At 36.4% G+C, this 17,579-nt stretch overlaps 1 protein-coding gene across 1 annotated transcript in view; it reads right to left on the bottom strand.

The window, feature by feature from the left end:
* Positions 1–17,579, bottom strand: part of LOC134816344 (RNA-binding protein with serine-rich domain 1-B-like) — a 77,851-nt gene that overhangs the window by 49,564 nt on the left and 10,708 nt on the right. The gene's annotated exons all lie outside the window — the stretch shown is intronic.

Below are 17,579 nucleotides of genomic sequence, written 5' to 3' on the forward strand. Positions count from 1 at the left end.
TTAGAGTATGATTTCAACAATTATTTCGTTGACAAGATAATAGGATGTGGGTTCAGCCTCATCGCTGATCAGTTAGGAAGCTTATAATAATGTGATAATGGTAATAACTTTATAGACACATTTTTCTATTCAGTAAAATGTATCTACTATCTAAATGACATACCGTAAAGCATTTTAGTTCAATCTCTGAATTGATATATTTTATAACGTATGTAAGCTATTGCTCTATTGGCTTGTTAGTCGTTATCAATGAAACAACCTTTGGATACATGACAACTTTAATAACTACTTAATTTCTAGCAACCACTAGAAAAAGTTTACAAATTTTTGTTAAGACAAATCACCTCGCCAGTCAACATAATTTTGAATCTTTTTTCGATCGATTGAGAAACCTCCAGAGGAAATACTGGAATCGTCTAGAAACCTCAGTTTGTGATAAAGATAGGTGCACTATATATCTCCATTCTCCACCGAAAGCTCATGCAATTTGATCCGTATGAAATAGTTCTATATTATTTGCTTGATTATGCACTAAGTTGATGTGTTTCGACCAAAATTGAACATGGAATCGTTTTCGAGGCACCTTGACAAAAGCTACTCACACTATTGTGCTTTTTACGGGGAAATAATGAAATGAAATGAGGTTTTTATATCCCACTCATTTGATTAACCAACAACACAAGGAATGTGGTTAGCCATTTCAGAGCAGCTGACTGTGAGTGATGTGAGCAAATGTGTAAAATATGAAAAAAATATAACTCATTATAAGGCATATACAAAATTAAAACATATCTTATTGTAAACCACACTAACACTTAGGAGAAGCAGAAACCATACAATATAAATACATGTAGTACGTAGGTATAATAAAGTTAGTACAATGACATAATAAAACCAGAAAGAAACTGATCCTAGGAAGGTAGACTTTCAACACTACTATATAACAAATAATTTGAGGATGTCCAATATGTCCATGGCTTGCTAAAGTCAACTGCATCGGGGGTACTATGATGGTCCAGGGGGTGCTGAAACAGAAGACTGGCACTCTTAACCTGTTAAGAAGTTAAGTAGTTGTAGTGAATAATGTTTCTGTTTGGCAATGTATAACTCCATTCACACCACAATCCACAATTGGACAATTGGACCCTGATTAATGTGTAGATAGTGTTGAAAGAATTTTAAACTTAAAACTTGAACATCACTTCTGATAACTTTTGGGGCTGTGCTCCAAGAACAGGCTGACATATATGGCTTATGAATTATATGTAATGTATTTTGATTAAATGATAGGGCTTGCCAGTCCAACCACCTCATATTTTTCATACTCACTCACTCTCTTGTCCCATGTGTCGTAGTCCGTCAGTCTGTTCAATTTTTCAATCTTTTGAATCATTTTGACTAATCCAGTTTACACTTTCATTGTTTTCCACAACAGAACATTCCAAACTGCTTTCTGCTCTTCCTTCTTTTCAGTGAGTGTGCTAGTTGGACGTGAAGGTGCCCCCTGGTCTGCCTGGTACCCCCATTGCTTCTTCACCATGATGGAAACCCCCACTGACACTCAAACAGAAAAGTGTGAGAAACCTCAATCTGCTGCAGACCAGACTTCATCCACTACGGTTCCCGATCAGGATACACCCACCACTCCCTCAGCTTCAGTCATTGATGATATTGACGAAATGCTTAGAGATGTCGATAAAATAATTCATTCAGAAAACCAGGACTCAGAAGAAGACAAAAATGTAAGCAGTCTCCTTAGTTTCTTCTCAAATAGATCTGCTCCCCTCGACACCTATCTGTTAACCCATGCACAGAACCTACGCTCCGAGGTAGACTTAATCAAGATTAACATTTGCAGTATCTTAAAATTTGAATTAAAAAAGTTTGCAATCATTACTCCACACATGATCAAGAGCTGTTCATCTCTGAACAAGCTCACCCTAGCAGAAGGTCTCCTATCCCTGCTAGGTCTTGCTGAAAGTGTTTGCGCTGTGGTGAATGGACAGAGAGTTGACAACGAAGTCAAGTCCCCTTCCTACTTGTCAGCTTCCTGCAGCATGAGCATGCCAACGGGTCACACTACATCTGATGGTAGCTCTATACACTATTCTCTAGAAGCCATCCAGATGTCCATCAAGAACCTCAAAGACAATGATAGCCATCTCAAAACTCTTGACTCTATCAACAACAAGCTTGCTGAGCTCAAACTTGACATCAACTGTTTTAAAAACAGTAGGTCGTCAAATGTTTCCACCCCTGATCTGCCCATGCCTCCTTTCCATATAAGGTCACCTGCTCCATGTGAAACAGACCAAGAACAGCTTCTCCTAGATGCACAGAAGCATGCAAGTGTAGACGACCCTAAGTCCAAGCACATTCTGTCGTATGTCCCAGAATTTGTAGATGAAAAATTGAACTCTGAGCTTTCAGTTTTCTTAGACCAACAGAAGGAAGCCTTTGATAGTAACTCCGAAAATGGACATGGGGTTGTGAGCTTTGGCGAACCTTATCAGTACCCGGGGGCTAAAGCTGAAAAACCGACATCAACAGAATTTCCTGAGGTTCTTAATAAGCTTGTCTCCAAGATAAAGGAAGAATGTCCTAGTTCAACAATCAATCAGTGCTTGATAAATCGGTACACCGATGGGAACAGCTTTCTTCCTAAGCACTCTGATAACGAGCAATCATTGGTCCATGATAGTTCCATTTTTACAGTATCCTTAGGTGGTGATTGCTCTGTCAAATTCACAAAAAAGGATCAACTTGAAGGAGAAATCGTAGAGACAATAGAGGGATGTAGTCTCTATGTGATGAGCAAACAGTCCCAGTTTCTGTGGGACCACCGAATTGATAAGAGCACAGAAAAGAGGGAATTGAGATACAGTATAACCTTTCGCTACGTAAGCAGGAGCACCAATGCGACATTGATTATTGGTGATTCAAACACCCGGTTCCTCAAATTTGGGGCTGGAAAAGGAACATTTGGTCACAAACTGCCTGGGAAAAGAATTGAATGTTTCACAATAGATCAGTTAGACCCTGTTCTTTGTGTAGGATACAAGAACGTTGTAGTACACTGTGGTGTAAATAATATCAAGAGGGGAGGGGGTGATGTTAAACATTGGGCTAATGAGCTGACAAAGAAGCTCAAGAATATTTATGATATGTGTCCATACTCTAAAGTTATAGTTTCACCCATCCTTCCAACTAGGTCCTCCTGGCTGAATGACAGAGCCATGGAGTTTAATAGTTTATTATTTGGGTACTGTAATACTAATACTAGAATAGGCACTTTAGATTTTGATAGTTTTGTTGATGAGGAGGGTCTACTGGACAAGCAATGAAACAAGAAATTCAATGAAACAAGAAATTTAATTTTAGCACATTTTACAGAATAAAAAGAGTAAAACAATTCATAAAATATAATGCCCATTTGGTGTATGACTTTTTGTCCTTGACTGCTAGTTTGGTTTTGGAAGGACAGGTAACTAACGGGGCAAGGAATGTGCGTGCCTGAAAGCTTTTGCACACACCGAAACGCTAGTTCAGTTAGGTTTTTAGAGACAAGGCTCATATTAGGACTAGAGGAAATTTTTTAGTAGACATTAGGGGTTCTGTTTATAGTTGATACTATAGGTTGCAGTCTTGTTGTGACAAAAAGCCTACACTAAAACATGCTTTAGTTTATATTGTGTAGTTCAAGGATATAAAATGTAGCTTCAAGGTGGATATTAAAGAGCTGGCGAAAGATTATGGCCTTTGTATCAATGGTTATAATAAGCTATAAATATCTTAAACTATACAGTGCTAATTAAAAATTTCTTTATACTTCATTCTCAGATTAGATTTAGAAAATTCAAAAAATATACATTTATTTTATTAATACTTTCTCACACATTCTTTACTCACAGGACAAGACTTGGAAAACAGTAGCCTAGGGGAATTTAATTGAGATGTGTGTGACCAGCCAGTTATAATGTTTGGAAAATAATATTTGTGCAGTCAAAATCTTTTACGGTCCAATCAAGCAGGGCGTGGTTATGCTGATTGGCTAATAGCGCACGTTTAAGTTTTCCTCGCAAGCACATTACACTAGTAGTAAAGTCAGTCATTCTGAACTTTGGGGTTAAAATGTTAAAAATTTTGGTTGACCTAGTGTTGCGGTTGTCAGGTGGGTCTACCTGACAGATTAGAAGGCAGGGTTTCCTCGACGAACATGTGTAATCTTCATATAGGGATATTGGAGCACGGAATTTCATTATCTTGTAGAGCTCGAGGTAACTGTGGTATGTATAGAGATTTTGTATAGCTAGAATATTATTATGCTTGAATATCGGTTTGGTGTGTTCTTTTATGAACAATTTTTGGTCAAGTTTCTGGTGTCCTATAGGCCTAGTACGTGCACAAGTCTTAAACTTATCAAGGTACGCCAGCCTATCACCAAATAGTACTCTGAGCTTGAGACAGTACTTCTGAGCAGTAAATATTGAGCTTATACGTTGCTTAGCTGCCCCACCCCATACAGATATACAGTAGGAAAGATGTGATTCGAACAGAGTATAATATAATTGTTGATGTAGAAATTCTGGAAGGGAGCAGCGAAGTCTACATAAAGTGGATGTGGAATGATTTAGAGTTCGCTTAAGAGCTTTAATGTGATCTTCCCATGATAGGTTCTCGTCAATTATAACACCCAGAAATTTTGCGGATGAAACCTTTTTGATTGGAAAGTTGTCTATAGTTAGTACAGCTTCAGGGTGTGATAAAATCTCTGACTTAGAACCTGCCATGGTGGGTTTGAAGTGTATGTAGCAGCACTTGGACATGTTTATATGTAACTTATTCGCTCTCATATAAGGTCAAGTTCGGAGACAACCTGTACATTTTTTACTTTTTTAGAAGTGTGTGGTGGAGCCAGCTCAACACAGACTGAAACTCCTTGATTATATGGCTGACAAGACATTTTTCAGGACTTTCTCTGAGTTTTAAAAAAAATTAAAAGGTTGAACGGTTGAGCAGATACAGGTGGTATTAAACAAACCCTTAAAAGGTGGAGATTTAAGGTGGAGACTGGCTCTGGTTGAAGAAACTTTTGATTAAGGTGGAAAAGGTTATTGGTAACACAAACTACATCAAATATGCAATCTGATAGTTTTATCAATATTTTATTTAAGTGCTCAACCGAGGTGGAGAAATTAAATGCACTTTTCAAAGCTGCTCAACCGGGGGTGGAGAAAGGTTTAGAGAGTTCTAGGTTAGCTAGAAAGTTGCGTCTCGGCCTTTTCTACTTCCCGTAAAATTTTGTTTTTTCCATTGACGCTCAACAGGGTGGAGATCTTTCATTAAGAAACAGTAAAAAGCCTGTCAAACATGCCTAAATTCATTGGTTTTATCACTAATTCTAATCTGCTCTGTTAACTGCTACTGTAGGGGATCATAAAACTGTTACCCCTTCTGTCTTAAAGCAAAGTGTTCTAGCAAATGAAAAAATTATCAAAGTTGTGAAAAGGTACTCAACAAGGTGGAGAAATTGTTGATTAAACATTAAAACATTAAAAAATGCATTAAAACTGGCCCCACCGGGTTGAGTTGATTTTTGGCAGTTGATTTTTGGAAGAAATAACATTGGGTGACCCTTTAGCATGTATACAACTCATCAAACTAGCCATCAATCACTCAACCGCGGTGGAGAACCTTGACTTCTGAGGTCAAATTTACGCCCAAATTTGCCAAATTTGAGTCTCCACCTATGTTGAGTGTACTTTTCAGCAAGGATGCCTTGTAATATGAGTTGGTAGATGATTTAGAATCATTGGTATTGCAAATGGACTGCCACAGTCACTCTACAGCTCCTAAACTACAGAATAACAGATTTTGAACTGCATGTTATTGCTGTCTCCACCTCGGTTGAGCCGATTCTGAGGATCCTATTCTATGAAATATGATTGGTATAACCCATAATATTAAATATTAGGACTTTGGAGCAATTAAAAAGCATGAGAGGGTTAGTTCTAATCACTTATATTAGCTCATGTAGTCAGTGAGCTGCTCCACCTGTGTTGAGCAGACAAACCTGCTCAACCGGCACTTTTTGAGTACCCACCTGTCTTACGTAACTTTAAATTGTGAAATTTGGAGTAAATGATTTTTTCATAAGTGATTTACAGCTCCTTTATTTTTGTAATTTTCAGGTGGCCACTGTCTCCACCAAGGTTGAGTTATTTAAATTTTGAACCCAGATATCATTATAGAAAGGTTTGGAGTATAATATCTGAAGAGCCTGTACCCCTTGGACTTTCAGAGGAATTATGATTAATTTTACCGTTTATGGCAGTGAAATGAGTGTAATTAGTGACTGATTTTATGTACAGGTTGTCTCCGAACTTGACCATAAGACTGTAATGATGACAAAAGCTCATTTCCTCGTTCATATGCCTCACGTTTTGTTTTGCCGACAACAAATATATTAGTATCATCAGCAAAGGTAACAAATGATCCTAGTTTAGAACTGTTTGTGATGTCGTTCATATAAAGAAGAAATAGGAGAGGTCCAAGAATTGAACCCTGCGGGACACCAAATTGAATAGATAGGGTATCTGATTTTTCTCCTACAACTTCGGTGTATTGTTGCCTGTTTGTTAAGTAGCTTTTTATGAGGTTATTTGCAACTCCTCTCACTCCACATCCCTCTAATTTTATAAGAAGTGTTGAATGATCGATGGTGTCAAAAGCTTTGCTTAGGTCAATGAATATTCCTAAAACATGATTCTTAAGTTTAAGAGATTTCGTAATTAAATCTACAGAGTAATTGACTGCATGAGATGTAGAGTGAGATTTCCTAAATCCAAACTGTGTCTTCGATATAACTCCCTGGGAGCTAACAAATCCGTATATTCTAGAATATATGAGCTTTTCAAAGACCTTACCGAAGACGGACAGTGTGGAGATAGGACGGTAGTTCTCGATTTCGAAGCAGTTTTGTAGATACAAGAAGCCGGATGACCCAATCCACCTGGGGTCAAGCGGTATCTTTAAACTCTCCCGGGCAATTGCCCATAAGATCCTAGGTAGCCCTGTTGATGGGAGGTTGTTCAGTGATGTTACCAAGGCCCAAAAAAGATTTCCCCACGTTCTCGTAGATCTGTAGTTATGTCATGATAGCCAAACGTATATGTGAGAACTGTGTCTGCTGCAGCAAACCTATTCGTGCTGGACACCCATTTATAAATTGCAATAAGTGTGATTGCATCATTCACAAGAGATGTAAAACACAGGAAAACATTGCCACTTTTAGAGAAAAAAAACTTATTGCTCAAATTGTATTCAAAATCATGATATAATTCGTTATAATCCATTCTATCAAGCACCTCACTTTTCAAACAACGAACTACTTGACAATGAACCTCACGACTATATAGACTCAATAGGTACAATCTCAAAAACTCTTGAGAACTGTCAATCATATTCTACTAAAAACTTCAACAACCTCATAAAGCAGATTCCTCAAACAACATCAAAGAGCATTTTCTCACACTACTTTCGAAATATTGATGGAAATGGTACTAACTTTGACAAATTGGCTTTAGAATTAGCCTGCATAGACCACAAATTTTCTGTGATAGGTCTAGCAGAAACAAGCATTGATCCCTGTAATAGTCAGCTGTACCAAATTAAAGACTATAATTCATGTTACCAAAAACGCTTCGTTTCTAATAAGACACAACAGGTAAAAAGGAAAGGAAGTGGAGTTTCTCTCTACATTCACAACTCCTTTAACTTTAGTGTGATTGAAAAGTGATCTGTTTGTACAGAGCACTTTGAGTCCCTATTCGTAACAATAAGTAATGCTCCAGAACCAGTAACAGTTGGAGTTGTATACCGCTCACCAAGCAATCCACTTGCTAACTTCAATGCACAGTATAAAGAAGTTCTTACTGCACTGAAAGGACAAAAAGCATACATATTAGGGGACTTCAATGTTAACATATCCAATTTATCAGGCCCAGATGAAGATATATTTGAAGAAGTTATTTATAGTCATTGGTTCACGCCCACAATATCCATTCCCACACACCAAATGCCCCACTGCTCAAAAACGTGCATTGATAACATACACACTAATGACATTCACTCATCAACTATATCTGGAGTAATTCAGGATAGTGCTTCACATCACCAGCCCATTTTCTGCCTTCAAGTAATGAATTCTGATGCTAGTTCGGAACTTAATAAACCACCTGAAAAAAACAACCATTTATTATAACTATAGTAATGCAAACCTTGATAAGCTCTGTGAAGAAATTGAAAACGACATAGATACATTCTACCACAGATGTGACTCTTTTGAATCCTTCATGGGTCTGTTTCAAGAAAAGATAGATATATCTTGCAAATTGGCTTCACCAAAAACCACCAAACGAAATAACATTACAAATCCATGGATCACAAACGGCCTTATCAACTCTGTGGAGAAAAAAGCCAGACTTTATTTTGAATGGAAAAAAACAAAAACATTGTTAATTCCAGATGGGGATCTGGAAAGACATAATGTTTACAAGGACTACTCAAAATATCTTAAAATTGCCATAAAAACTGCCAAAACCAGGTATTATGCTGAAAAGTTTGAGAAAAATAGCCATAACTCCAAAAAAACCTGGCAAATAATCAACGAGCTTCGTGGCAAAAAGAAGAATCAGCTAAAAGATGACTTCATTATAGATGGAACTAGAGTAATTTGTAGGCGGACAATTGCAAACAAATTCAATAGTTACTTCACATCTTTAGCTAGTAATTTAAATGAGAAAGTTTTGTCCGAGAACCATCTGTCTATCCAACCAATGCAATCATTTGTTGAGTTTATGTCGAAATCAGTCAACAGTTCAATACATCTAGAAGAAACTCATCCTGAGGAGATTCTTGAAATAATTCAAGAATTCGTTAACGGAAAAGCCAGTGATATACCAATAGCAGTTATCAAGAAACCGGCTTATCTCTTATCCAACATATTAGCAAATTTGTATAATACATGTATTCAAAAAGGCACGTTCCCATCCATATTCAAAATAGGCAAAGTAACTCCTATCCATAAAAAAGATAATAAAGAAAATATTGAAAATTATAGACCTGTGTCAATATTGCCAATCTTTGGTAAGATATTTGAAAAAATAATATACAAACGGCTTTATACCTTTTTCACTGCTAATGACATTCTCAGTAATGAACAATTTGGTTTTCGAAAAGGCCACTCAACCTCACATGCACTCCACAAATCAGTTGATTCAATCACAACATCAACATCCAGTGGTAATCATGTTCTAGGAATCTTTATTGACCTAAGCAAAGCTTTTGACACTCTTGACCATGGCATTCTCCTGAGGAAACTGGAAAATTATGGGGTTAGAGGTCTAGCTCTAGGACTTCTAAAAAGCTATTTATCCGATAGATCACAGTATGTTTCATTTCTCAACACTACATCAGAGACTATGAATGTAAAATATGGAGTTCCCCAAGGTTCCATACTAGGCCCTCTACTTTTCTTATTATATATGAACGACATAATAAACTGTTACAAAGGCGATGAATGCAAATTTGTGCTCTATGCTGATGACACAAATATATTTATCACTGGACCATCCAAAGAATCAACATACTTGAAGGCCAATAAAGTTCTTGATTTCGTATGCAAATTCATGAGAAGTAATCTCTTACATATAAATATGTCTAAATGCTGCTACATACATTTTCTACCTGCATACGAATCTGATGAAACCTGCGCCAGAGTTAGGCCGTATGCCAATGAATATGACAAATCACAAGGAATATTTATAAATGGACACAAAATTGTCAAGGTTAGCAACACCAAATTTCTTGGTGTAGTAATTGATGAAAAACTTAGCTGGGGCCCACATATAGAATATCTAAGAAAAAAAATTAGATCCACTACAGGAGCACTTAACATGATTAAACATTCAGTTCCAGGGGAACACTACCAAAAAATATACTCTGCATTATTGGAATCACATCTTGCTTACGGAATAAGTGTTTGGGGCTCAGCCCTCAAAGACCAACCAAACGATAAGCTGTTCATAACTCAGAAACGTTGTATAAGAATCCTTTTTGGAGACCTAAATGCATACCTCGACAAACATGCCACTTGTGCACGAGCCAGACCTTATACAAAACAGAGGTTAGGAGCTGCTTTTTTCGAAAAAGAGCACACCAAGCCCATTTTTAATCGACTAAAATTGCTTACTGTTCAAAACTTGTACAAATACCACTGTATATCTGAGATATTTCGAATCATGAAATTTCGCACTCCATACTCGTTGTATTGTACTATAGACTCATCAAAACGTGATACAAGCAATGTCATAATCCTCCCAAGAAAAACCAACACGTTTCTTTATATAGCCTCCAAATTGTGGAATAGCATACATAAACGGATTCTAAATGAGAATGGGGAAATCCTCACTACTTCTGTATCTTTGGTTAAATTACGCTGTAAAAGTATCATCCTGGGATCCCAAGCCATCAACAATAATAACACCTGGACTTACCACAACTTTCACATCGCCCCTCACTCAGTCACAGACCAAACCAGTTCATCACTCACTCACCAAATTGCCGACCCAATATCTATTGAAGAGGCGTAAATTTTCTAGACAAATGACATATCGATATTATTGCTGCAGCAGATACAAATACCAACATTATTATATTCCCAAACGTTTAAACCATTAAATTAACTAGGAAATTCAATCATCAACTTAACTTTTACTGTTTAAAACTGATATGATGATATTAACTTAACTTATTATTTTTTTTACATACTTCTTCTTAGTGTGGTGACTTGGGGTCCATAAATATAACAATACAAGCTGATAAACCAAAAAGAACAACTGGGGTAGATAGGTAGCCCTGGTGGGTGCGTAAACTTTACGGTCTGCTCTCTCCAAGATCAGCCTGCTTCTCCATTTTACCGTGAAGCCTAATTTCTAGTTTTTATAAATACAATGCAAGTGCAGGTTTACTAATCTTAATCTACTTAACAACTCAATAGCCCAAGTCACCATACCCGTAGTATATTCCATGGTAATAGAAGAACTTTAAAGTTTTTAAAATTGTTGCTATAATTGATTTAAATAAAAAATTTGTTTTTTTCTTGAAAATCAAGACATAAAATGGAGTGCGGTTAAAAATAAAAACCAATGTGTTTTGCAAAGTGAAGATAAATGGAAAAGAAAGAAACTTCAAAACTGATTATATAAGGACACGTTCATTTGAGTTTGAGGATATTGGTAAACAAAAATAATAGCGTTTTTGACGATAGTGGCTTAATTTTGACATCTATTAACCTAGCCCGTTTAGAAGTTCTGAACATTAGCCACGTAACCCATACTCCCATATGCACTGCTCAGAAAGAAAATCTATTGTTGTTAGGCACTATAATGTTTCAAATGTCACATTTTGTGTGACTTAGTTAACTGCAGTTGTCTAATTATCATTCCTTGGTCTGAAACATAGTAGATTAGGTCAATCTAACAATTATGATACAACATTGGTTAAAGGGCACGGATCGAACGGTTACAAGGCAATATTCAGGTAACTTTGTCACACTCAGAATACCATACCTCTATTCTACTGTGAGGTGTCCTCAAAAACCTTTTTACTCATTATTTGATGGTTGATCTACCAAGTACGGAGTACCAATCATAGCCCTAAAATATATTGCTTTGAATAGTTAGCTAATACAGGCACTTGGTTATTGGGAAATGAGGTTAATTCTGTCACAATATATGGAATTTAAAATTTTGGGCGAATTATTTATATCTGATTTTGGTTTGAAAGGCGGGAAAACTTTACATGATGACAATGTAGTTGATGCAAGTTAAGATCAGTTGATGTTTACATTGTCACAAAAAATTATACGAAATCGTAAATAGGTTAAAAACAATGATTACATAATGAAATAGTCTCTTATAATAACTCTTATAATAACTGATGTGACAAAGTAAACATGTCTTGCCCCTATTTTGAAGATCTATATATTCTATAACTCTATTAGAATTCAACATTCTTTCAGAAAAAATTGGTAGATTATTGTCCAGAACATCAGAGCTCAAGTTTAACAATTTTAGGTTAAATTTGTCAAAGTCACTAAAAATGTGACAAAATTAACTTTTCCTGCCCAAAAGAATTTCAAAATAGTGTGTAAAAATTAGCATAGGCTGCCTTATTACCTAAATAAATCAATCCAAACTACAAAAAAATATATGTTAATGTGATGACGATTACATAACTGTAATAATAACTGATGTGACAAAGTAAACATGTCTTGCTCCTATTTTGAAGATCTATAACTCTATTAGAATTCAGCATTCTTTCAGAAACGATTGGTAGAATATTGTCCAGAACATCAGAGCTCAAGTTTAACAATTTCAGGTTAAATTTGTCTAAGTCACTAAAAATGTGACAAAATTAACTTTTCCTGCCCCAACAATTTCAAGATAGTGTGTAAAAATTAGCATAGGCTGCTTTATTACCTAAATAAATCAATCAAAACTACAAAAAAATATATTTTAATGTGGTGACGATTACCTAACTCTAATAATAACTGATGTGACAAAGTAAACATGTCTTGCCCCTATTTTGAAGATCTATAACTCTATTAGAATTCAACATTTCACGATTGGTAGAATATTGTCCAGAACATCAGAGCCCAAGTTTAAAAATTTTAGATTAATTTGTCAAAGACACTGAAAATGTGACAAAATTAACTTTTCCTGCCCCAACAATATCAAGATAGTGTGTTAAAATTGCCACAGGAATTAGGATGCTTTATTGCCTATATTAATCGATCCATACTTCGAAAAAGATTGGTTAATCTGATGACGATTACCTAACTCTTATAATAACTGATGTGACAAAGTAAACATGTCTTGCCCCTATTTTGAAGAAGTATACCTCTATTAGAATACTATTATGTAACTTTATCATCAACAAAATTTCGATAAACTAGTTATTTTGCCAGCAAGAAGCTGACAGAGTTATAATAATTTTGTGTGACGAAATTACCCTATTTTTGACCATGTTGCGGTAGTTTAATTGTGACACTGTTAACATATTACCACCCGATAATGATTTATGTGACTGGTGCATGGTACTAGCAGTGTTGTTTGATCCATAGTACGTAATACAAAGGGTTTAAGCAGGTATATCATTATTTGTTCAATTTCACACATGTTCAGATATCATCAAGATTATGTGACAAAGTAAACTTGTCTGTGCCTTTTGTAATTTAATTCCTTGCGACTATATGATATAATAACAATTCCTAGCACTTCCTGGCCATTAAATAAACCTACACTACTCAGCATTGCTTATCAGGGTTCCCTAAACATTGTTCACATATTTTCTTAAATGTGTAAACCATAGTGCACCAACTAACGAAAAAAGTCGTAAAATATGTAGGTAATGGTCATATGTACCCATCCAATCAACTGGACACTCAAAATTTTGGTCAAAAACGGCAGCAAGGGGTCCATATTTACTCTGTCACATGTTTATAGTGTGACAATAGTGAGGTGGCTAAGATCATATCGGAACTTAAGAATGGCAAGGCCAGCGACATACCAGTACATATAGTAAAGGCAGTGTCAGGCAAAATTAGCCCACTACTATCGGTATTGTACAACGAATGTATGCAACAGGGATTTTTTCCAGACGACCTAAAAGTAGGTAAAATAAGTCCAATATATAAGAAAGAAAATGCTGAGCTTCTTGAAAATTACAGGCCTATCTCAACCTTAGCGATATTCGGTAAAATACTTGAAAAAATCATATTCTCCAGGCTTTACAGTTTCTTTCAGTCGCAAGGATTATTATATGAAAATCAATATGGCTTTAGAAAAAATCACTCGACAAGCCATGCACTCAACTTCTCTGTCGACTACATTGAAAAATCTTTAAGAGATAAAAATCATGTACTAGGCATCTTCATTGATTTAAGCAAAGCTTTTGACACAATCTGTCATGATAAACTGCTTAAAAAACTGAATGATTATGGAATTCGAGGGACTGCAAATAAATTGATAGCCAGTTACCTTTCTAATAGACAGCAATATGTTTCAGTACTTGGAGAAGAATCCGAAAAACTGTCTGTAATATTTGGTGTTCCTCAGGGGTCAGTATTAGGTCCCTTGCTTTTCATTATCTACATCAATGAAATATATAGAGTATCAGACCTAGGTAAGTTTATACTTTTTGCCGATGACACCAACATATTTGTTGTAGATAAATGTATAAAAACACTTTACTGCAAAGCTAATAAAATTCTTAAACTTGTTCATCAGTATATGAAGAGTAACTTGCTGCATATCAACATAAAGAAATGTTGTTATATCCACTTTAAGCCGAACTGTAGAAATGAACCAGATTCAAACACCAATGAATTAGAACTGACACTAAATAATATAGTAATTAAAAAGGTGGAGGAAACTAAGTTTCTTGGAGTCATTATTGACCAAAAACTGAACTGGGATGCTCACTTAAGAGCGTTAAACCGTAAATTGAAATGTGAGATAGGTAGACTATGTGGAATTAGACGGTGTGTACCTAAAAAACTATATAAGGACCTGTACCACACCCTTTTTGAATCACACCTATGTTATGGAATATCTGTTTGGGGAGGTGTATCAAATAATAAACTAGAAGCCATATTTAAAACACAAAAGAAATGCATAAGAATTCTCTTTGGTGATAATGATGCATACTTCAATAAGTTCAAAACATGTGCCAGAGTAAGGCCTATCACTAGGGATAAGACCGGTAAAGTTATCAAGCAGATGTTAGGCAAAGATTTCTTTGAACTAGAACACAGTAAACCAATCTGTAACGAGTATAACTTCCTGACTGTCCACAATCTTCATAAGTTGCACTGTTTACTGGAAATGTTTAAAATTAATAAGTTCCAATCACCAGTCTCAATGTTCTCTTTATTCAACAGGTCACCAAGACGAGACAACTACTTCATCCCACCCACTCCATCCTCACTATTCATCAGGCCCCTTCCAGCCATTGCTACCTGCCACCTAATTTGGCAGGTTTTACATTAAGGCTGATAATCAATTTGAAGTCTTAAAATGATTCCTGCAAAATTAACCGAAATCCTGCCTATTTATCGTATTCGCGCAGAGATGTATCTCACGTAATTATTTAATCGAGTTGTTGATTTATAGAAAAGCCTGCAAAATTAAGACAAAACCTGCCTCACCTTTCACCTACCCTCAGCAGGTTTGCTCTATTTTGGCAGGTTTTCCGTTAAATATAAAGTCGAATGCTGCATATTTAACGCAAATCCTGCGTAAGTTGAGATAATTCGAATCAACTTGTGGCGTGATTAAACCTATATATTGGCAGGCTTTTGGATAATTAGAGTGTACAATGTGGAATACTTATACTAAGTTCGTATAACCTTATTACTAGGTAAGTAGGTAGGGAGTAGGACTGAGACTTGGGTTGTGCAAAGCTACAGAAGTACAGAATGCTATATGGCTCTATAGTTTGCACTTTTATACATGCAGTCACTAGTCAGTGGCGAAACGACCGCCCGACACCCCGGCTATACCCCTGCTATGCGGAAGTGGGATGGGGGGGGGGTGCAGCTGCGGCCTCTTAGGTACGTTTCGCCACTGCATATTATCCACTGTTACCAACACGGGGTCTATGATAAGTTTGAGTATAAAAGTATAAAAACCGATTATTGGAAAATAACTGTTTGCTTAACTTCAGTTCTTAGGTTGCCATTTTTAGATACATTCCTTGACTACGCCATAGGTCAAAGAAATAATAGGCTTATCATGTTGCAAAATTATTCGGTGACAGCATTTTCCTGTCCCAAACAGTACAGGAAGCGCTACTTGGAAACTCCATCGGAAGGTTCACTGCCGTCAGAGGAAGTTGACAGCATTGTTAAAGAGCTTGCCGTTACCTTAACTGATGGGCCAAAGTACGTTGTTATTTCTAGCAAGACAAGCAAAAGCAACACAGACCTCACAAAACTGTTGTCAGCGGTAAATATCGCAAAAGCCCAGCCTAGGCGCACCACTAGGACAAAATACAAGGAAGAAGCTGGCTATCGACCCGTCATGAACACGCAGGTTATCCAAGACCCTAAAGATAGAATTATATTTTTCGAAAATGACTTGTGTTTGTTTAAAAATGCTGACGGCACAAACAGTGTCCTGATAATCGTGGAAAATATTTCACAGAACGATTTTATTCTCCTGTCGTTGGCAAACTCGTCCAAGAGTGCCACGACCATGCTGACTGCTTTCAGTTAATAGATTTAGAAGAAAAGTGTGTCAGTGTTGAGGAAGATGCGCTTATATCTTATAACTGATCGAACAAGCTTGGTCAGGTAATGGGTTGTCTACGTTATTCTGTTAATAGATGTTACAGGGTATCAGGCTCATTTATGCATGATTTTTACAACCTTGTCAATGTGTAATGGTATAACACTGGTATAATACTGGTATAATACTGGTACAATGTTTAAGTTATATTATTAATTAGGTTTTTTTTTGCAGTTTGCAGGTAACTCTTCGTAGTATTTTAAATTCAGTTCTCAAAATCCTAAAATACGATTGTTTTACTTTTTCTAACTTAAGAGGTGTATTGATTTGAAATGAAATTAAATGATTGCCATAGTTGTCGGAACTTTGTGCATCATTACGCCACAGGAGGTTCAATTTTATTGCATGGCCAGTCAATTGGTGGGACAGTACTTTTCAATACAAATTTAGATTTAGAAGTACGTATGACACCGTAGAATTGAAAAGTAGGAGTACTAGCGGTTAGGCGACAATTGACATCCCGACAATTGACCCTCCGACAATTAAACCCCCGACAATTGACCCAAAAAATATATTTATTATACTAACCCTAACAGTAACCCTAACCCTAACCCTAACCCTGACCCTAACCCTGACTTGACCCCAGTGTAATTACATGGTGGGTCAATTTTCGGGGGTCAATTGCATCGGGGGCTGGGGGTCATTTGTCGGGGGGGGGGGGGGTATACCTCTAATTTGGAGATTCAGTACCAATCAGTGCAGTGGTTGTCAGCTTTTTATTAACTCCGGCCAATTTCTTGACTGTGCTAATCAACTCGGTTTTATTGACTTTTAGTTTTGGTGCCAAATAGGCAAAATTCCAAATAACTTAAGAACTTAAAAGAAAGATAAAAGAAAACCTGCTGATTTATAACTTTAACACTGCCATAATAGCATAATCTATTTGGCATGGATTGATAATTTTATAACAAATCTTGCCAAGTTAATGGAAAACCTGCCGATTTAACTTTATAACTGCCGTAATCTATCCGGCAAGGATTAATAATTTTATAACAAATTCTGCCAAGTTAATGGAAAACCTGCCGATTTAACTTTATCACTGCCGTAATCTATCCGGCAAGGATTGATAATTTTTTAACAAATCCTGCCAAGTTAATAGAAAACCTGCCAAATAACAAATACCTGCGCTGTTGATGCAGGATCACTAGTTAATAAGGCAGGTTTTGC

This window comes from Bolinopsis microptera, chromosome 6, assembly GCF_026151205.1.
Source record: "Bolinopsis microptera isolate Bmic1 chromosome 6, MBARI_Bmic_1.0, whole genome shotgun sequence".
Taxonomy (NCBI): Eukaryota; Metazoa; Ctenophora; class Tentaculata; order Lobata; family Bolinopsidae; genus Bolinopsis; species Bolinopsis microptera.